Here is a 22374-nt window from a genome sequence, read left to right as displayed (position 1 = left end):
CCTCAGTATCGCATCTCCTTCACTTGTACCATTACTTCAGTGGAAAGTCATAAATAACCCATACGGAAGTGACCATTTTCCTTTGGTTTTGAGTACACCAATAATGCATGAATGTCCTCCACATGTTCCCAAATGGCTGATAAACAAAGCTGACTGGGAACAATTTCAAAAAATTACTCACCTAAGTTGGACCGAAATATGCGGATTAGGCATAGATGAAGCTGTGCAGTACTTCACGGCCTTTCTTACTGACGCAGCAGCCAAGTGCATTTCACAAACATCTGGACTTCCCGGCAAACGACATGTCCCGTGGTGAAACACTGAGTGTCAGAATGCGCGAAAGGAACAGAACAGGGCATGGAGGTTGCTGCGGAACTCGCCGACAGCGGAAAACCTTGAGATCTTTAGGAAAATAAAATCTCGAGGCAGGAGAACGCGCCGGCAGGCCAGAAGAGAAAGTTGGCACAAGTTTTTGCCAGGGATAAATTCATATACGCAAGAGGCCAAAGTCTGGAACATGGTCGGTAGGATAGCAGGAAAACAAGTACACACACTTCCACTCGTAAACACTCAGGGTGATACCTTGGAAGACCAGGCAAACTTCCTCGGTGCACACTTTGAACGGGTATCCAGCTCGTCCCACTATACTGACACTTTCCAAAAATACAGAAAAAGAATAGAAAAGCAGAAACTAGAACACAAATCCACAGGATACGAGGCATATAACCAAGCTTTCAGTCTAGCTGAGCTCCGAACATCTCTAAACTCCTGCAGTACTTCTGCCCCAGGTTCTGACCGTGTGGCGTATGAAATGTTAAAAAACCTACCAGCCGAAACACGAAAAACCTTACTTTGTTTGTACAATGCTATCTGGTTTTCTGGCACTATCCCTACCTCCTGGAAAGAGGCTATTATTATCCCCATTTTGAAAGAGGGCAAGGACCCTTCTTTAGCTTCAAGTTATAGGCCTATTGCACTTACAAGCTGCTTGTGCAAAGTCTTCGAAAAAATGATAAACAGCCGACTTGTACATATCCTTGAAACAAACAATTTGCTCGACCCATTTCAGTGCGGGTTTCGAGAAAGCAGATCCACCACAGACCACCTTGTTCGTATCGAGGCACAGATCAGAGACGCCTTCGTACATAAACAATATTTTCTCTCTGTGTTCCTCGATATCGAAAAGGCTTATGATACAACATGGCGTTTTGGAATTCTAAGAGATCTGTCCCACCTTGGTGTGCGCGGAAGAATGTTTCGTATAATCGAAAGTTACCTGTCAAACCGGACATTCCGTGTCCGTGTGGGCAGTGTTCTCTTCCAAACATTTGTCCAGGAAACAGGCGTGCCACAAGGTGATGTGCTTAGTTGCACTCTTTTTATTATCAAAATGAATTCTTTGTACTTGTCCATCCCCCACAGTATGTTTTATTGTACATATGTCGACGACGTTCAGCTTGGCTTTAAGTCATGCAACTTGGCAATGTGTGAGCGGCAGGTTCAGCTGGGCTTAAACAAGGTCTCCAAATGGGCAGATGAAAACGGATTTCGACTTAACCCACAAAAAAGCACGTGTGTCTTGTTCTCTCGAAAGAGAGGCATGCACTCTGAACCTGACATTCGACTGAACGGGCAACGTCTGTCCGTCAAAGCCGAGTATAAATTCTTAGGCTTAATCTTGGACAACAAGTTAACCTTCGTACCGTACATCAAGTATTTAAAAACAAAATGTTTAAAAGCCATGAATGTTATAAAAGTGTTGTCACGTACTACGTGGGGTAGTGATAGGCAATGCCTCATGAACCTCTATAGAAGCCTAATTCGCACCCGCTTAGATTATGGGGCCGTTGTCTATCAGTCTGCAACTCAAAGTGCCTTGAAGATGCTGGACCTCGTGCACCATTTGGGCATCCGCCTTTCTACGGGTGCTTTTCGCACCAGCCCCGCAGAAAGCCTTTATGTTGAATCAAATGAGTGGTCGCTTCATCTGCAGAGAACTTACAAGTCCTTTGTTTATTTCCTTAAGGTGAAAGCAGACAAGAAGCACCCCTCATACTCTACAATTAATGATTTGTCGAGCTCAACTCTGTTTCAAAACAGGCCTTCGATGAGGCAGCCCTTCTCAGTTCGCCTGAAGGGTCTAGCTGAGGACACTGGAGTGTCACTTGAACACAGTTTAATGGCTCCTGTAGCATACCCGCCACCGTGGCAGTGGCAGACTATAGACTGCGATGTGTCTTTTCTAGAGGTTACAAAACATGCGCCCATTGCCCATATCCGAACATATTTCCTGGAACTTCAACACAAATACACACGTCCTGAGTTTTTTACAGATGCCTCTAAGTCTAACTCCTCTGTGTCCTACGCTGCTGTTGGCCCTTCCTTTTCGGATGCTGGCCCTCTACATCCAGGCACAAGTATCTTCACAGCGGAAGCTTACGCGATACTTGTGGCAGCTAAACACATTAAACAATTACAAATACAAAAGCAGTAATTTATACAGACTCCCTCAGTGTGGTAACGGCTCTGCAGTCTTAAAAAACAAAAAAACCCTGTCCTTGTCTCACTTTACTGCATATTTTGCACACTCTACACACTCAACCAACATGTTGTGGTGTGCTGGGTGCCAGGGCACCGTGAGATCCAAGGCAACGTGAGGGCGGATCAGCTCGCTGCATCCGTCCACAAAAACACTGCCCCTACACCCATATCAATCCCGGTCCTTAATCTGAAGCCATCTCTCAAACGAAACCTCGGGGACTACTGGCAGAGCAACTGGGATACACACACACAAAACAAACTACACGTTATCAAGCCACACCTTGGCCATTGGCCACCAGTATCAAAATCACGTCTAACAGAGGTAACACTAACAAGACTCAGGATAGGACACATATACACGACACACACACATCTTTTGTCCGGTGGTGATCCATCATTGTGTGATAAATGTGGTGAGGCATTAACAGTTCTTCTCGTTCTAATTCAATGAAAACATTTAGACATTCTGAGAAGACAACGCTTCCCACTATCCTACCGGCAACATATACCTTTACACCCTGCAATGTTCGTCGGTAGGGAACCGCTTTTTAGTCGCAAATCATTATTAGCGTTTTTAAAGGGAATCCATAATTTTCATATCATATACCCGGGCATACCGTAGCACGACCTCTCTAGAGAGGTTTTTGCTGCGGTGGCTACACAGGAAAGCACTTGCCTCACGGCCCTTGCACGCAAGGGTACTAACGTGTGAGGTACTTGTGATAATGCCATACATGTCCACCATCGTTTTTCATTATCACCAACTTTTGTCACCTATTCACACCATGCACACCTTTCACGGCATAGTCATGATTTTATTACTTGTATGTTTTTACCCGCTTTACTGCGAGGAATTTTATGGCCCTTATACAGCCGCTAATCTTAATCATTTTTCACATCCCTTTTCCCATTAACTGGCCTCTTTGGCCATCAAATGGGCCTTGCGCCAAAAACAACTTATATCATCATCATGCCCACATGCTCTGCCACGTCTCCTTGTTGGACTCCGTTGTGGGTTGTAGGCGCCGTTACCGAAAAATCCACATTTTCCCATGGGATCCTCGATTCCCTCCCTAACTGATCGTGCCTCGAAAAGGGTACGAACCGACGCAACTTCACTACTTTGGCGCAAAAACAGAGAACATTCCCAAAATACCATGTCCTCCACTGCGAACAATCATCTACAAAAGCTAGAGCAATCTCACCCTTCTTGTGGCCAAGTGCTTGAGAGAGACCATTGGAACCGGTTATAAGGCCACGAAGATGGCAAGTGGAGATCTTCTTCTCGAATGAAAAAACGAGGAACAGTACAATAAACTCTCGCACCTTGTTCCCTTCGGTAACATCCCCGTCTTTGTGAGCGCACATCGTACCATGAATACAGTGAAGGGCGTGGTATCGGACGAAGATTTGATGACACTCAGTGAAGAAGAGCTTCTTGATGGATAGAAGGACCAAGCTGTAATCCACGCCTAGCGCATCGAAATCAGACGTAACAACAACGAAATTGCAACAAAGCACTTAATACTCACCTTCAACTCCTACACTTTACCTGAGACTCTCGAAACTGGCTATATAAAACTCCATGTCCGACCCTTCATTGCAAACCCGAGGCGTTGTTTCAAATGCCAGCGATTTGGTCATGCATCCCAGAGCTGCCTAGGGCAGCTGATCTGTGCTAAGTGTGGCACAACCGGCCACAGTGCTGATGAATGATGTAGTCATGATGAGGTCCTCTCTGCTAACTGCGAAGGTAGTCACCCCGCATACTCCAGAGCGTGCCCAGCCTGGAAAAAAGAAAAAGAAATAACTATAAAAGTAAAGGAAAATATCACATTCAGGGAAGCAAGACAACGGGTCTCACTAACATTGGCACTAAAAACACCTTTCGCCGAAGTGGTGCAACGAGGGGCGGCACCACGAAGGCCCTTGGCATTTGCCCGGACCTCGCCTAGCGTGCCGAGGCCAATGCCACAAGCCCCTATGGCGGGAGCAGCTAGCGCTGCCCTGCCCACTTTCAGCCTGTCCACACCAGCGACCTCGACAAGCTCTAACGGCAGCCAGGGCAATCACGAGGCCAAGGGGGCTTTATCGACCCCCAGCTCAGTGGGGACAAAGACTTCGTTGATCGAGGCGAAGTCTAAGCGACGCACAGATCGCTCTGTAGAGCGGGCGTCCAGTGTCTCGCAAGAGGCTATGGACACCAGTTCATGCCAAACGGCGCAGGGAGCGCCGAAGGAGCGGTGAGCTTCTCGCGACCGCCCCAAAAAAGACAGAACGCCGATTACAGGGCCTGACAAAGGTCCTGTAAAATGAGCTAATTTCCGTCTTTTCTGCACACAGCACTTTTTCCCTTTTTTTCCGCTATGGACAAAATCATACAGTGGAACGTAAGGGGAATACTTAGAAATTTAGATGACGTCCAAGAACTTCTGAGTTAGTTTAACGCGAAAGTGCTATGTGTGCAAGAAACGCACTTAACTCCTAAGCACAAGGACTTTCTACGGCAATATATTATTTTCCGAAAAGACCGGGCCATCTAGTGGTGTGGCCATTATAGCTGATTGAAGTATAACATGCCAGCACTTGAAGCTCCAAACAGCCCTTGAGGCAGTGGCCATTCGAGCTTTACTTTTTATAAACTCATTACCATAGGTTCTGTGTACATATCACCCCATCAACAGCTACACAGACGTGATCTAGAATCAATATTAAATGAACTCCCAGAGGATTTTCTGGTTCTAGGTGATTTTAATGCATACAATGTCCTGTGGGGCGATGCTCACTGTGATGCGCGAGGACGTCTCATTGAGCAGCTCTTTTTCTCTTCTAGTTTGTTTTTTAAATATAAAGGAGCCTACGTATTTTAGCCTTGCAAACAACACGTACTCCTCCATAGATGTTAGCATTTCATCACCGTCCCTTTTACCTGTTTTTAAGTGGAACGTCCTTAAAAACCCTTATGAGAGTGACAACTTCCCAATCATCCTGAGTGCGCCGAACAAAGATCAACTAACCCCGCAGGTTCCTCGATGGAAGATTGACTCAGCTGATTGGGAAGGGTATAGAACTCTTACACACATGACATGGACTGAGCTGTCCGCACTGACCATTGATGACGCTGTCACGTATTTTACAGCTTTTATACTTGATGCCACATCTAAATGTATTGCCAAAACGAGCGGCATGTCTTCTAAACGGCGAGTCCTGTGGTGGAACGACGCATGCAGGAAAGCACGGACCACTCAGAACAAAGCATGGGCGTTGCTTCGCGATTCCCCTACAGCTGAAAACCTGGAAACATTCAAGCGGGTCAAATCGCAGGCTAGGAAAACGCGTCAACAAGCTGGGCGAGAGAGCTGGACAAAGTTTATATCAAGTATCGACTCATACACAGATGAGGGAAAAGTGTGGAATCATGTAAAGAAAATGAAGGGCCAACAAACGTAATGCCTTCCACTAGTAAATAGCCTCGGGGAAAGCTTGGAGGATCAAGCCAACTTTCTTGGCACACATTTCGAACACATATCGAGCTCCTCACACTACTCCGAATCCTTTCAGAATTACAAGGCACGAATACAAAAACAAAAGTTAGAAAGGAAATCCACAAGAAATGAGGCATATAATGAACCATTCTGCTTAGCAGAACTGCGAACGGCACTCAGCTGCTGTAATACATCTACCCCAGGTTCTGGCAATGTAATGTACGCGATGCTGAAGGAACTACACTCGTAAACTAAGAAACCCTCCTCTCTCTTTATAATTGCATATGGTTTTCAGGTGTGATCCCCTTCTCCTGGAAGGAGGCTGTTATAATTCCAATTTTGAAGCAGGGAAAGGATCCCTCTACTGTATCCAGTTACAGACCTATAGCGTTAACAAGCTGCCTCTGCAAACTATTTGAAAAAATGATCAATTGCCGCTTACTCCATTACTTAGAAACAAACAAATTGCTCGACCCATACCAATGCGGGTTTAGAGAGGGCCGATCTACCACCGACCATCTTATACGTATCGAGACACACATACGTGAGGCTTTTGTTCATAATCAGTTTTTCTTATCTGTGTTTCTCGACATGGAGAAGGCCTACGATACTACATGGAGGTTTGGAATATTGAGAGACCTCTCACACTTAGGTATACACGGTAATATGTTCAGTGTCATTGAAAGCTATCTGTCTGATTATACCTTCCTCGTTAGAGTGAGCAATGTTCTGTCCCGAACATTTGTACAGGAAACCGGAGTGCCACAGGGTGGGGTGCTCAGTTGTACGCTCTTTATTATAAAGATGAATTCTCTTCGTCTGTACATCCCACGAAATATCTTTTATTCAACATATGTCGACGATGTGCAGATAGGTTTTCAATCGTGTTCTCTTGGGATCTGTGAGCGACAGGTTCAGCTCGCCCTTAACAAGATATCCAAATGGGCTGATGAAAACGGGTTCAAACTGAACCCACAGAAAAGCACCTGTGTCCTTTTTTCACGAAAAAGAGGCTTGCACCCTGATCCTGAACTGGTCCTTAAGGGTGAGCATCTACCCGTAAACACAGAACATAAGTTCCTAGGTATAATTTCAGATGCGAAGTTAACATTGTACTGCACATAAAACATCTTAAAAATAAATGCTTGAAAACAATGAATATCCTAAAGGTGCTGTCACGAACAACGTGAGGCAGCGACAGAAAGTGCCTCATGAATCTGTATAGAAGCCTTATATGCTCACGCCTTGAGTATGGGGCAATAGTCTATCACTGCCACGCCAAGTGCTCTGAAAATGTTGGACCCTGTTCATCATCTGGGCATCCGCCTGTCCACAGGCGCCTTTAGAAGAAGCCCAGTTGAAAGCGTTTATGTGGAATTGGAGGACGAGTGGTCACTCCATCTGCAGAGAACATATTCTTCCTTTATATATTTCCTTTAAGTAAATGCGAACAGTGAGCAACCCGCATATTCCACCATCAACGACCTGTCTAGCTCTCAACTTTTTTGCAATCGGCCCGCAATGGCACGCCCTTTCTCGCTGCGTGTTAGAGACCTAGCTGAAGAAACAGATGTCCCACTGCTTGAATACCACCTCAGCCCCCCAGCTCTGTGACTCCCGCCATGGCAGTGGCAGGTTATAGACTGTGACACATCTTTCGTAGCTGTGACAAAGCATGCCTTTCCTATACACATTCGGATGTATTCTTAGAGCTGCAACATAAATATTACTGTCCAGAATATTATACTGATGCATCCATTCCCATACTGGCGTGTCCTATGCGGCAGTCGGCCCATCCTTCTCGGATGCCGGCGTTCTGTCCACCAGCACAAGCATTTTTACAGCCGAGGCTTACGCGTTATTCGTAGCCGTTAAACACATCAAAAAATTGAATACGCCAAGGGTAGTTATATACACCGACTCCCTGAGTGTCGTAAAAGCGTTGAAAAATCTTTAAAAAAACACAAAAACCCTATAATTATATCCCTCTATTCGGTACTCTGCGCGGCCTATACTTCCAAGCAACATATCGTCGTGTGCTGAGTGCCAGGACATCGTGAGATCGAAGGAAATGTGTTGGCCGACCAGCTCGCCACGTCAATTAACGGAAGCTTCGCCAACTCTTCAGTTGCTGTCCCTATAATGGACCTAAAACCAAACATACGAAAAAAGCTCAGGGCTTACTGGCAGAAGTTATGGGATCAACAAACTCATAACAAGTTACACTTGATTAAACCATACCTTGGTAACTGGCCACCCACGTCGAAAACACGCCGCACAGAGGTCAGTCTCTGTCGGCTTAGAATAGGACACACACACAGCACGCACACACACCTTTTGTCTGGTGGTGACCCACCCAGCTGTCACAGATGTGGCCGTCCACTTACCGTACTTCACATACTCCTTGAATGCTCTGAGCTAGAGGCTTACAGGAAAAAACATTTTACACTAGCGTACAAGGAACACATAACCCTTCACCCAGCTATGTTTTTTGGTCGCGAACCTCTTTTTAAGTATAATGCATTGAATGCATTCTTAAAGGAAGTAAATACTTTCCATGTTATTTACTCAAGTGATGGGTAGCACGGCCTCTGAAAAAAAGGCTGCTGCTGCGGATGCTACATCCAAAAGAGCACCTGTCTCCCGGCCCTTGGGACCAAGGGCGCTGGCGAAACATCGGTGCTAATTATAACGCTCCTATTTTATGATGTCATGACAACTAAAGACCCATTCTCGCCAGGCATGCTTCACTTCACTTTCATGATTTTAATAAATATGTCTTGCGCATCTTTAGAGCGCAGAACTTTAGGCCCTTTTACAGCCATTTATCATAACCATTGCTCTCATCCGATATCATTTCCTGCGCTCTTTGGCCATCAGTGGCCCTTGCGCCATTAAACAACATATATTATTATTACAACATTTCCGCCTTTATCGGAACTGCAGCCGCCGCAGTAGGGATTCGATCCCACGACCTGCGGTTGAGCAGCCGATACTTTAGCCAATAGATCAGGCGGGGCCCTTATGTGTGGAAACCGCCGGTATGGAATTATTGGAATATGTAAGTCATATGGTGCAGAAATCATGCGGCACTCTGCATTTTATGAAAAGATGTATCATGGGGAAAGCCACATAAATCCGCATTGTGCCGAAATTTAAAAAATATGTGCATCTTACGGAACACAGCATCGTGCTTAAATTATATGGACGCTTGCATCGTGTGGAAGGCGTCATGATGTGGCAATTGAACGGACATTTACGCTGTGTGTAAGATGATCAAGTTTAAATCGTCTGAATATTGCACAAATTAGGAGGAAATAAATAGTGGCATTTATGATGTGACAAACTGTAGTTTCCAAAGAAACAAATGTGTTATGACTATACTGAATTATCACCTGGGTGTCACATCCTGCATGTTCAAGTATTGCAACGAAATAATGCAGTGTTATAAAGTAATACATACAAATCACTTACAGCACATCAAGGACAGTCCTGCTACGAATATGTTTTATATGTTTATTGTTTCAATATTTGGTACGTTCATTGAGCTATGTCAATTGCCATTTCTCAATGTTCACAACACTGTAATAAGGTGGCCCTACGCCATCATTTCAGGAGTTATTTGGATCAGAGGGGAACAGGAATCTAAAGAAAATGAGAACTTTATAAATAAGTGAGAATGCAGGATTTGTGCTTTTGTCTGATTACTTCTTGAGCACCTTCAGAAGCTCGGCAAGATGTATGTTCAAATTGGGGCGACGCTTCAAATCCAGCACCTGACTTGTGTGTGCCCAAAGGTGCTCTTCATAGGCATCTCTATACAAGAAATAATAAATGCATGTTATTTCACATGCACATGTAAGCAACTCAGTTCATATACGGGTGAAACAATACAGAGTGATGCTGGAAAAGAAATGCATGTATTGCCCTGTTTTGTGAGCGAGTACAAGAAATGAAAGTGTATAATTACTTCTGCCGCAGAGAAAAAAAGATAAATGCATCCCTATCACATAGAAAATAACTAAGTGCTCCCAACTATTTTGAACGGTATGTACATCTAATGAAATATTGTAACACAAAGAAATGTTTAGTGGATACTAGCTGAAAATTTAAGAAGTGCCAGTAAAAACAATAAATGTAGTATTTCGTACTGTGCATGCGCACATTTACCACCATTAAATTTACTGTTTGTCTTCAGTTATGGCATCTTGCACAAATTTGTACCATGACTACCTAATTCTTTACGAAGGCTTGGGGAAGAGCTGTGGAAGGCTGCAATGCTGAGCTAAAATTCCATACTTCAGCAGGCCACCCCGAGCTGTTATAGTTGCTTCACCTGGTTGCAACCCCTTTCCCTTAAGATAAGATAAATGAAGTTGTTTCTCTTTCTTGTTGACACTGCGACTTATGCAGCTTCATTAGCATGCAGGTGCTAATGAAGCTGCATGGAACCAAAAAGAAAGCGAACAATTGGCAAGTTTTAGAATCGATTGCATCGTGCCATAAAATATTGAACTCTCAGAAGAATGAAATTCAATTACTATCACCACGAATCTTTTTTTAGCGTGTTCAGAATAACAAAGGTGCATCTTCTACAAAAGCATTATTACAGCATCATAAACAGACAAATAATTAGCATATATTCAAGGCCAGTGGAATGGCATAGTGCGCCCCCCACCGTTTCTCCCTGGAACAAATTGCAGCCTATGTCCTTGTTCAAAACATAATAGAAAGTGTGAAGAGCATATAGTAAATTGAATGCTTTCCACTACAAAAAAAACAATTTTTAATGTGATCTTTGGCAACTGGAATAAAATTGTGATATTTATCAGTTTCGGACACTCAAAACAATAAAAAGTATGTGCATTCATTACGAACATTCATGATATATCCAATAAAAAAAGGTGACTATAGCAATAATAAATTACTTATTCAAACGTATTTCCACACAACTATACCCAATCAGCATTGATGACATAGCAGTGAAAAATAGCAGGAACACAATTTTCAAAACTACCATCTTAACAAATTTTGAAAACAAAATGATTTTATAAGACGCTATCTCCATGCTGGACTCGGAGCCTACCCCGCAGGGGCGCCTGCACAAGTAGGCGTTTGGTGTGTAGCGACACCACGGACCCGAGCTAACGGGGGAGTTTCTACTCCCTCCCACGCCTAGCCGTGCGTGGCTTTGCCGTGTCCGGGGAAAAGGGGATCCTGGGGGTTGAGCCGACGCTGGGTGATTGGACCGTTAAGGCCCCCCGGCAGAGGCAACACACCCCTTTGGCCCCGGCTTCACGTAGACGGCACCCCTGGGCTGACCCACCCAGGGGAAATCGGCAGTCGCCTTTTCCTATCTCTGTCTCCCTACATCTTCGTCTTTATCTCTTACTGTTTATCTGTCCTGTCTTCTACTCTCTTCTGTTTACTTCCAAACTTCCTGGCGGCGAGGGTTAACCCTGTGCAAATAGCCTACCTTGGTCTAGGCGCATTGGGTTATAGTTGCGTTGTACGGCTGGCGTCTGCAGGTTTTAGCATCCACAAACTTGTAGCGTCCCCTTGTTGGGCTCCGTGGTGGGTGGCCGCCAACGCTTCTGAAGAAAATTAAACTGGCATGCATAAAGCATTTCCCCTATTAAGTGATCGTGCCTCCTCAAAGCGGGTACGCACCGAAGATATCAATTTTTTCCTCCGGCCAAGACAAACCTTTCCTCATTTCCACGTTATACACTGCGAAAAAACTAACAAGCAAGCCAGAACAGTATCCCCCTTCGTAGTGGCTAGGTCCTTAACCGAAACTCTCGGTGCCGGGTACAAGGTTACCAAAATGGCCAGTGGAGATCTACTCCTCGAAGTACGTGACAAAGACCAATTTGATAAACTGAACACCCTCACAACGTTTGGAGACACACCCATCAGTATTACGCCACACAGGTCTATGAACTCATCTCGCGGGGTCGTTTCGGACGCAGATTTGCTTGACCTGACCGAAGCTGAACTTCTTGAAGGATGGAAGAGCGAGAACGTGACAAACGTACAGCGCATTAAGATAAGAAGAGATCAAAAGGAAATACCAACAAAACACTTAGTACTGACCTTTGCTTCGAGCGATTTGCCGGAAACAATTCAGACTGGGTACACAAAAACATCTGTGAGGCCATATATTCCCAACCCCCGCCGTTGCTTCCATTGTCAGAGATATGGCCACGGCTCGCAAAGCTGTCGTGGCCAGAAAACTTGTGCTATGTGTGGAGTCGTGGGCCATGCATCCGACAACTGCGAAGCACCTGCACACTGTGTAAACTGTGGCGGTAATCATGCCGCGTACTCACGTTCTTGTTCTTTCTGGAAAAAAGAAAAAGAAATCATCACTTTAAAGATAAAAGAAAACATTACATTTAAAGAAGCAAGAAAAAGAGTCTCGCCATTTTATGGCCCTACATATGCTGATGCGGCGCGCCAGGGGGCAGTGTCGCACCAGCCCTCGCCACTCCTTCGGCCTGCGCAGAGCGAGCCATTGGCTGTGGCGCCTGCCCCCAAGGCGGCAGTAGATGAGTCTACTCCGCCTACTATTGAACAGAGACCAGGGACTCCAGGGTCCTCGGGTCTCAAGGCCTCACCTCGCCAGGCGAGGCCCAAGCTTCGAAAAACCAGCTCGCATGAGCGGGCATCCAGTGCCTCCGAGGAGGCAATGGATACGGCGGCACCTCTGGTGCCAAAAGAGCGGCGCGGCTCTCTGGAGCGCGCCAAGAAAACTAAAAAGCTCATAACAGGGCCTGATAATAGCCCTGCTACTTGAGCTCGACCTTTCAGTTTAAACAAGTCACTCCCTTAACGTACACACAGCACTACTTTACTTCCAATATGGAAACACAAATTATACATTGGAACGTCAGAGGCCTGCTTAAAAACCTCGACGACGTCCAAGAGCTTTTATACAAACACTCACCTCAAGTGCTGTGTGTACAGGAAACACATCTTAAATCCTCCAATACAAATTTTTTACGTGCTTACGTCATATACCGAAAGGACCGAGATGATGCTGTGGCGTCATCCGGTGGCGTAGCCATTATTATTAACCAAGGAGTAGCGTGTACACATTTACCACTCCAGACATCCCTTGAGGCGGTGGCTGTTCGAGCGGTACTCTTAAACAAACTCGTCACCATCTGCTCTTTGTATGTACCTCCCCACCAACGTCTTGAAAAACGTGAATTTCAGTCCCTAATAGACGAACTACCGGAACCTTATTTGCTTCTTGGTGACCTAAATGCACATAGTGGACTGTGGGGCGATTCTCGCTGTGATGCACGAGGTCGTCTCATTGAACACCGTATTTTCTCGCATATAACCCGCCCTCGCATATAACCCGCTCCCCTAACTTTGAACTCCCCGAAAAAAGAAAAAAAATCCTCGCGTATAACCCGCATGCTTAGCTTAAAAAAAACTGTTTTGGGAAGTCACAGTCACAATCTCGTTTACAAAAGAACTTTATTTCGAAGCGATCGCCGCAACGTTGACGGCGCCGATTCCCGTTCCTTCAATCATCGCCCGACTCGCCGCTGTCGCTGCTGCCATCCGAGGCTTCGTCGCCGCTCTCGAAGACGCAATCATCTTCGGTGCCATCCAAGCAATTGCTGATGGCGCACTTTTTGAAACTCTTGCGCACCATGTCGGCCGGAATCGCCCCCCACGCATCCACGATCCACTGGCACAGCAGCGCAATGTCTGGCCTCCGCACGCGCCCCGTCGGTGTGAGGGCGTAAAGGCCGTCGGCCATCCACTCGGCATACAGCCGCTTCACGTGCGCCTTGAACGGCTTATTGAGGCACACGTCCAGTGGCTGTAGCATGGAAGTCATGCCACCGGGTATGATCACGAGGTCGGTGCGGTGGTCAGCGAGGCGCGCTTTCACTGCGTCAGTGCAGTGGCCTCGAAACGAGTCCAACACCAGCACCGACCGCCGTGCCAACATGGCGCCCGGCCTCTTCTCCCAGATCGTGCGAAGCCAGTCACAGACGAGGTCACCATTCATCCACGCGTTATCTTCGGTTCGCACAACAATCCCTGGTGGCAGTGGAGTGCTGGGTAGCGTTTTGCGCTTGAAGATTACATACGGGCGCAGTTTGGTACCGTCCGCCAAAGCGCACAACATTACTGTGCAGCGTAGTTTGGTGTTTCCGCCCGTCAGTACGCTTACAGATTTCGAGCCCTTTTTCTGCAGAGTGGTGTCCATGGGCATCTCGAAGTACACGGGCGTTTGATCGGCATTTCCCACCTGGGAGAGCAAGTAGTTGTGCTCCTTCCGCAGCCCGATGACGTAACGTTGATAGCTCAACAGCTTATCCTCGTAGGCGTTGGGAAGCCGCTGGCACATAGTCGTTCGCCGCCGCATCGAAAATCCGTGCCTGGCCATGAATCGCTGGAGCCATCCACGGCTCGCACGAAACTCGCGTGAGATGTTCATCTCGCGGGCCAACCTCAGCGCTTCCATCTGCGCCATCTCCGTTGACACAGCGTGGCCGCGACTCCTCCGCTCCTCAATAAATTTGACAAGCTGCGTCTCAAGAAGGGGGTACGCACCAGTCTTCGGGCCGCGAAATGCTCGCTTCTGCTTGTGTGCACTTTCGAGAGAGGCCTTTTTTTTTCGCCAGTCGCGAATGCAGGACTCGTCGACATCGTGCCTCCTCGCAGCAGCTCTGTTGCCGATTTCTTCCGCAGCAGCTATAATCGCGAGTTTTTCTTTCGCGGTGAAAGATTGTCGCCGAGACCCACTCATGGTGCCTCACCAGACAAAGCTGACCAACGGTGCAAACTGGCCACACCTGACTCTGAGACACTGTCAAATCGCTGTTGTGACGCTGTTGACCAAATCAAACAAAGCACGCAAAAAGTGAATAAACACGCTACGGACGGGATCTGTCTATGGCCTATGTTGGCTTTTATTGGCTTTGCACCAGACGATGCCGATGGGGATGCGGACTGCACGGCAGGCTATGCATTGCCGTGAAGCCGACCTCTGCTTCCGGATTATTCGCAGATAACCCGCACCCCCACTTTTCAGGCGATTTTTTTCAATTTTTGGTGCGGGTTATATGCGAGAAAATACGGCAATTTCTCTTCTCTTCCGGCGCCTGTTTGTTGAATAGGAAAGAGCCAACCTACTATAACGTTGCCAACAAAACTTACTCGTCTATAGACCTCAGTATCGTATCACCTTCACTTCTACCCCTATTGAAATGGAAAATCATAAACAATCCATATGGAAGTGACCATTTTCCTGTAGTGTTGAGTTCACAAACAACATATGAATGTCCTCTACATGTTCCCAAATGGCTGATAAACAAAGCAGACTGGGAACAGTTCCACAACACTACACGTTTGAGTTGGACAGACATATGTAGGTTAAACATAGATGAAGCTGTGAAGTACTTCACAGCTTTTCTAACTGACGCAGCAGCCAGGTGCATACCGCAAACATCTGGAATGCCCGGCAAACGACACGTCCCATGGTGGAACACGGAGTATCGTAATGCGCGAAAGGAACAGAACAGGGCATGGAGATTGCTGCGCAACTCGCCAACAGCGGAAAATCTTGACACATTCAAGAAAATAAAGTCTCAAGGAAGGAGAACGCGTCGGCAGGCCAGAAGAGAAAGCTGGCAGAAGTTTTTGTCAGGGATTAATTCATACACACAGGAGGCAAAAGTCTGGAACATGGTCGGTAGGATAGCAGGGAAACAAGTACACACACTTCCACTCGTAAACACTCAAGGTGATACCTTGGAAGATCAGGCAAACTTCCTCGGAGCACACTTTGAACGGGTATCCAGCTCGTCCCACTATACTGACACTTTCCAAAAATACAGAACAAGAATAGAAAAGCAGAAACTCGAACACAAATGCACTAGATCCGAGGCATATAACCAAGCTTTCAGTCTAGCTGAGCTGCAAATGTCTCTAAACTCCTGCAGTACTTCTGCCCCAGGTTCTGACCGTGTGATGTATGAAATGTTAAAAAACCTACCAAACGAAACCCGTAAAACGTTACTTTGTTTGTACAATGCTATTTGGTCTTCTGGCACTATTCCTACCTCCTGGAAAGAGGCTATTGTTATTCCCATTTTGAAAGAGGGCAAGGACCCTTCTTTACCCTCGAGTTATAGGCCTATAGCACTTACAAGCTGCTTGTGCAAAGTCTTCGAAAAAATGATAAACTGCCGACTTGTACATTTCCTTGAAACAAATAATTTGCTCGACCCATTTCAGTGCGGGTTTCGAGAAGGTAGATCCACCACAGACCACCTTGTTCGTATCGAGGCACAGATCAGAGACGCCTTCGTCCATAAACAATATTTTCTCTCTGTGTTCCTCGATATCGAAAAGGCGTATGATACAACATGGCGGTTCGGCATTCTAAGAGACCTGTCTCACCTTGGTGTGCGCGGAAGAATGTTTCATATAATCGAAAGTTACCTGTCAAAGCGGACTTTCCGTGTCCGTCTGGGCAGTGTGCTTTCCCAAACATTTGTCCAGGAAACAGGCGTGCCACAAGGTGGCGTGCTTAGTTGCACACTTTTTATTATCAAAATGAACTCTTTGCACTTGTCCATTCCCCGCAATATGTTCTATTGTACATATGTCGACGACGTTCAGCTTGGCTTCAAGTCATGCAACTTGGCCATATGTGAGCGGCAGGTTCAGCTGGGTTTAAATAAGATCTCCAAATGGGCAGATGAAAACGGATTTCGACTTAACCCACAAAAAAGCACGTGTGTTTTGTTCTCTCGAAAGAGAGGCATGCACTCGGAACCTGACATTCGACTGAACGGGCAACGTCTGTCCGTCAAAGCCGAGCATAAATTCTTAGGCCTAATCTTGGACAACAAGTTGACCTTCGTGCCGTACATCAAGCATCTAAAAACAAAATGTTTAAAAGCCATGAATGTTTTAAAAGTGTTGTCACGTACTACTTGGGGTAGTGATAGGCAATGCCTCATGAACCTCTATAGAAGCCTCATTCGCACCCGCTTAGATTATGGGGCCGTTGTCTATCAGTCTGCTACTCAAAGTGCCTTGAAGATGCTGGACCCCGTGCACCATTTGGGCATCCGCCTTTCTACGGGTGCTTTTCGCACCAGCCCCGTAGAAAGCCTTTACGTTGAGTCAAATGAGTGGTCGCTTCACCTGCAAAGAACCTACATGTCCTTTGTTTATTTCCTTAAGGTGAAAGCAGACAAGAGGCACCCCTCATACTCTACTATAAATGACTTGTCGAGCTCCATTCTTTTTCAAAACAGGCCTTCAATGAGGCAGCCCTTCTCAGTTCGCCTGAAGGGTCTAGCCGAGGACACTGGAGTGTCACTCGAACACAATTTAATGGCTCCTGTAGCATACCCGCCACCGTGGCAGTGGCAGACTATAGATTGCGATGTGTCTTTTTTAGAAGTTACTAAACATGCGCCTATTGCCCATATTCGAACATACTTCTTGGAACTTCAACACAAATACACACGTCCTGAGTTTTTTACAGATGCCTCTAAGTCTAACTCCTCTGTGTCCTACGCTGCTGTTGGCCCTTCCTTTTCGGATGCTGGCCCTCTACATCCAGACACAAGTATCTTCACGGCGGAAGCTTACGCGATACTTGTGGCAGCTAAACACATCAAACAATTACAAATACAAAAAGCAGTAATTTATACAGACTCCCTTAGTGTGGTAACGGCTCTGCACAGTCTTAAAAAACAAAAAAACCCTGTCCTCATCTCACTTTACTCTATTTTGTGCACACTTTACACACTCAACCAACATGTTGTAGTGTGCTGGGTGCCAGGGCATCGTGAAATTCAAGGCAACGTGATGGCGGATCAGCTTGCTGCATCCGTCCACGAGGGCACCGCCACTACACCCATATTAATCCCGGCCCTTGATCTTAAGCCGTCTCTCAAACGAAACATCAGAGACTTCTGGCAGAGCAAGTGGAATACACACACACAAAACAAACTACACATTATTAAGCCACACCTTGGTCATTGGCTGCCAGTATCAAAATCGCGTTATACAGAGGTAATACTAACGAGACTCAGGATAGGACACACATACGCAACACACACACATCTTTTGTCTAGTGACGATCCACCATTGTGCGACAAATGTGGTGAAACATTAACAGTCCTTCACATACTAATCCAGTGTAAACATTTAGAAACTCTAAGAAAACAACATTTTCCATTACTCTACCGACAACATATACCTTCACACCCTGCAATGTTTGTCGGTAGGGAACCACTTTTTAGTCATAAATCATTGTTAGCGTTTTTAAAAGAAATTCACAGCTTTGATGTCATATACCCGGGCATACCGTAGCATGACCTCTCCAGAGAGGTTTTTGCTGCGGTGGCTACACAAGAAAGCACATGCCTCACGGCCCTTGGACGCAAGGGTTTGAACGAGTGAGGCACTTGTGCTAATGCCATACATATCCACCATCGTCTTTTATTATCACCAACTTTTGTCATCTATTCACACCACACACACCTTTCACGGCATGGTCATCATTTTATTACTTGTATGTTTTTACCCGCCTTACTGCGAGGAATTTTATGGCCCTTATACAGCCACTTATCACAATCATTGTCCATATTTTTAGTAAGATGAACTGGCGCTCTTTGGCCGTGAATCGGCCCTTGCGCCATAAAACATCAAACATCATCATCACTCGGAGCCTATTGAAAGCGAGCAATTTATTCATAGCAAAGAATTTGGACACACTTTTTCAATTCAGTACCTCTTGGGTGGCATCACTATTCATCCTACCCAAATAATACATAAGCATGACCAATAGTGTTGAATGTTGTACAGTGTGCCATTTGATTTTTCCCTGAATGGCTGCACAATCAATTGCAATGTTGAATGTCATGGTAAGTTCAGTGATGTCTGCATGTTTCCAAACAGCCAGCATTTATACCTGCTAGTAACGACTGAATAGCTGGTGCCGAAATCAATGCACTAGCAATGATGGCATCCGTGTGGTAGCAGCCAATCAAATGTCAAGCCATCGTCAGCTGCATGGAATAAATGTAGTATTTAGGATTTTGGATCTCTGACCAGCTATCTTTCAGTTGTTTCTGCCTAATACATTGCAAAATATTTCAGTCTTTCTACTGTAACACTGCATTAAAATTCAGTCAACTTCCCCTGAAGCTTGTTTGTTGTATAACATTGGTACATAACCATACACTACATAAGATTATCACAAAAGCCCAAATGGCTCTACACAGACCGCAGACATTGGCTGCATTAACATTTCACTGCTACTCAGCTACTCTTTCGCGAAAATTAGCGCACATCATGTCACAAGTTAGGAGCGAAGTGCGTTGTTGGTATGCTGCTGAATTTACTGCTTAGAAAGGTCAAGTTGAGCTATACAAAATATTGCGAGTTACTACTTTATTCCAATACTAACACATTTTAATATCGTAATTTCTGTCATTATGAATTACACGCAGCTAACAGTTTTTTACAACATAAAAACTACAAAAAAGGCTTACTCTTTAGGGCACCCAACTTCCTTGGGGTGAGTACCAGCTTATCCACACTCGAAAGACCTCCCACCTGATGAAGAAAACGGTGACATGGGGTGCCCATTAAACTCACATTGTAAAGGTTCTGGACACCCCATATCGCCTTTGCAGCTTCCCTCACAAAGAAGGAATCCTTCAGCAGGGCCATCAGGTGTTGCCACTTTCCTGTTGCATAGTAACACCATGGCCTAGGTTTTTCTGCATAAACAAATAAACAGTGCCCTAATGCTGATAATTATGAAGGCAGCGTTGGGGATGCCAGATCAATTCAATGTTGATTGAAAAACTGAGCTTCTTGCCAAAAATATTTTTCAAAAAAAGGATAAAATTAAATGTTACATGCATGAAAACCTGGAAATGTTTTATTCCGAAACTGTGTAATAACAAAGTGTCATAATTTTTAAACAGTTCAGTAAAAGGTACCTATAACAGGCCAGAGGCAACCTTCATACCCTCTTGCCCCGCCGCGGTGTGGTCTAGTGGCTAAGGTACTCGGCTGCTGACCCGCAGGTCGCGGGTTCGATTCCCGGCTGCGGCGGCTGCGTTTCCGATAGAGGCGGAAATGTTGTAGGCCAGTGTACTCAGATTTGGGTGCACGTTAAAGAACCCCAGGTGGTCAAAATTTCCGGAGCCCTCCACTACGGCGTCTCTCATAATCAAATGGTGGTTTTGGGACGTTAAACCCCACAAATCAATCTATCAACCTTCATACCCTCAGCAGAAAGAGAGGAAGTAGGACAATCGGGTAAGGAGGTAATCACATTAAGCGCAATGATACAATGGGTGCAGAAGTGCAATGATTAAAAATGCTTTTGGATTTAGCCACTACTGATGCCCCAGCAATTTTCATGTCTTAGATCAGTAATTAAGCTGGCATCATTGAGCGAAACTTCTAGCAATGAACGCTTGATTGACGGGCCTTTTCAGCATCGCACTGTTGCTGTAGGCTATGCATTTCCTACCTCAGCCATCTTAGTCTGATTTGAAAGAGCCACGATTTTTCTAAAATATCCTCCCGCATTTGTTTTATTCCACTCAGGAATTACACCATGCAGATGAACTCATCAACACCGAGGCCACCCAGAATTTCATTCACAATGGCAACCATCATCAAGAGTGCCTACTAAGTATTTGTCCCGTACAGGTGCTAAGTAAGGAGGGGGTGCTGCGACTACCGCCCCCCTCCCAAACGGGAGCCCTGCGCCCGCCTCTGATAACAGTGCTCTCTGCATGGTCATTCAGAATAAGTTTTTCACCCTGCCAGACATTCATTGAGTCTTGTTTCTGTTACAAGTCATAATTGGCAGAGAATGGCTGATGTGCTTTTTTTGTTGATATCTATAACAAAAATTTTATCAGTGATGCAGATGGCAAGGCACTGCTGGCGGCCAGAAATACAAAACGAGTTTTACTGCATGCCACTGGAAGGATTACACAAGGTGACGGTCTATGCAGCATGTGGTGTAGTGGTCGTTTTCCGCTTGACCAGCTCACCGGTTACAGAAACTCATTCACTAACTTGCTTGCAACATTTTATAAGAGGTAAGAGTTGCCTATCATTTATTCGAATATTCTCGTGGGACAGTCACCCATCTCATTGAAGCACAGGGGGGTCAAAACTCTCGCAACGCTCGCATAGGAATACATGGGATAGCAGCCTGGAAACTTTTGACCCCACTCGCTTCTGTAATAATATGAACTTACAACGAAAAATTCATATGCTCCATCAATTTTTAGACTGCGGCTGTCTGATATAATGTGATCTTTCATGCTATGACAAGCACTCAGCGACGCTTACGATACAGTGTAGCTGACTCTTGAAACTTATCAGGCACTGCCAAAAAGCCAAAATAACTGAGTCGGGAAAAAAAGTATTAAGAAAAAACACCTTGTCCAGCTCAGCTTTCGGAAAATCTTGTCCATTTATATCTGTACACACGCACGCTTTGCACAAGTCTGCCTTTATTTTCAGCCAGTGTTTGGCGATTCCTATAGACACTGTTACAACCTGCACTGTAGATGTGGAGTGCACAGCACATCATCATCATAGTCAACGTCCACCTACGCAAGTTTGGGTACTTGCGGGCTGACCTTGTTTTCAAATTGTCGAAAACTCCCGAACAACTTTTGATTTAGGTAAACTGTCTTCCACTTGGCAAGTAATTGTTGCTTTTTTTTGAAAACAACATCGTCACAATCCCCGCAGGGGCGCCTGCGAAAGTAGGCGTTTGGTGTGTAGCGACACCACGGACCCGAGCTAACGGGGGAGTTTCTACTCCCTCCCACGCCTAGCCGTGCGTGGCTTTGCAGTGCCCGGGGAAAAGGGGATCCTGGGGGTTGAGCCGACGCTGGGTGATTGGACCTTTAGGCCCCCCCCGGCAGAGGCAACACACCCCTTTGGCCCCGGCTTCACGTAGACGGCACCCCTGGGCTGACCCACCCAGGGGAAATCGGCAGTCGCCTTTTCCTGTCTCCCCCTCACATCTTCGTCTTTTCTCTTACTTTAAATCTTTCCTGTCCTCTACTCTCTTCCGTTGACTTCCGTGTTTCCTGGCGGCAAGGGTTAACCCTGTGTGGCTATCCTACCTTGGATACACCATATTCGGTTATAGTGGTGGTGTACAGCTGGCGTCTGCAGGGCCTGTGCTTTCAGACTCTGCAGCGTCCCCTTGTAGGACTCCATGGTGGGTGGCTGGCACCGCTGCCGAAAAGAAACCTTTTCTTATGGCTAGTTCCTTCCCCCCACTCCCTGATCGCCCTCAGAA

Source organism: Rhipicephalus microplus, chromosome 6 (assembly GCF_043290135.1).
Source record: "Rhipicephalus microplus isolate Deutch F79 chromosome 6, USDA_Rmic, whole genome shotgun sequence".
Classification (NCBI taxonomy): Eukaryota; Metazoa; Arthropoda; class Arachnida; order Ixodida; family Ixodidae; genus Rhipicephalus; species Rhipicephalus microplus.
This window is presented reverse-complemented; position numbering follows the sequence as displayed.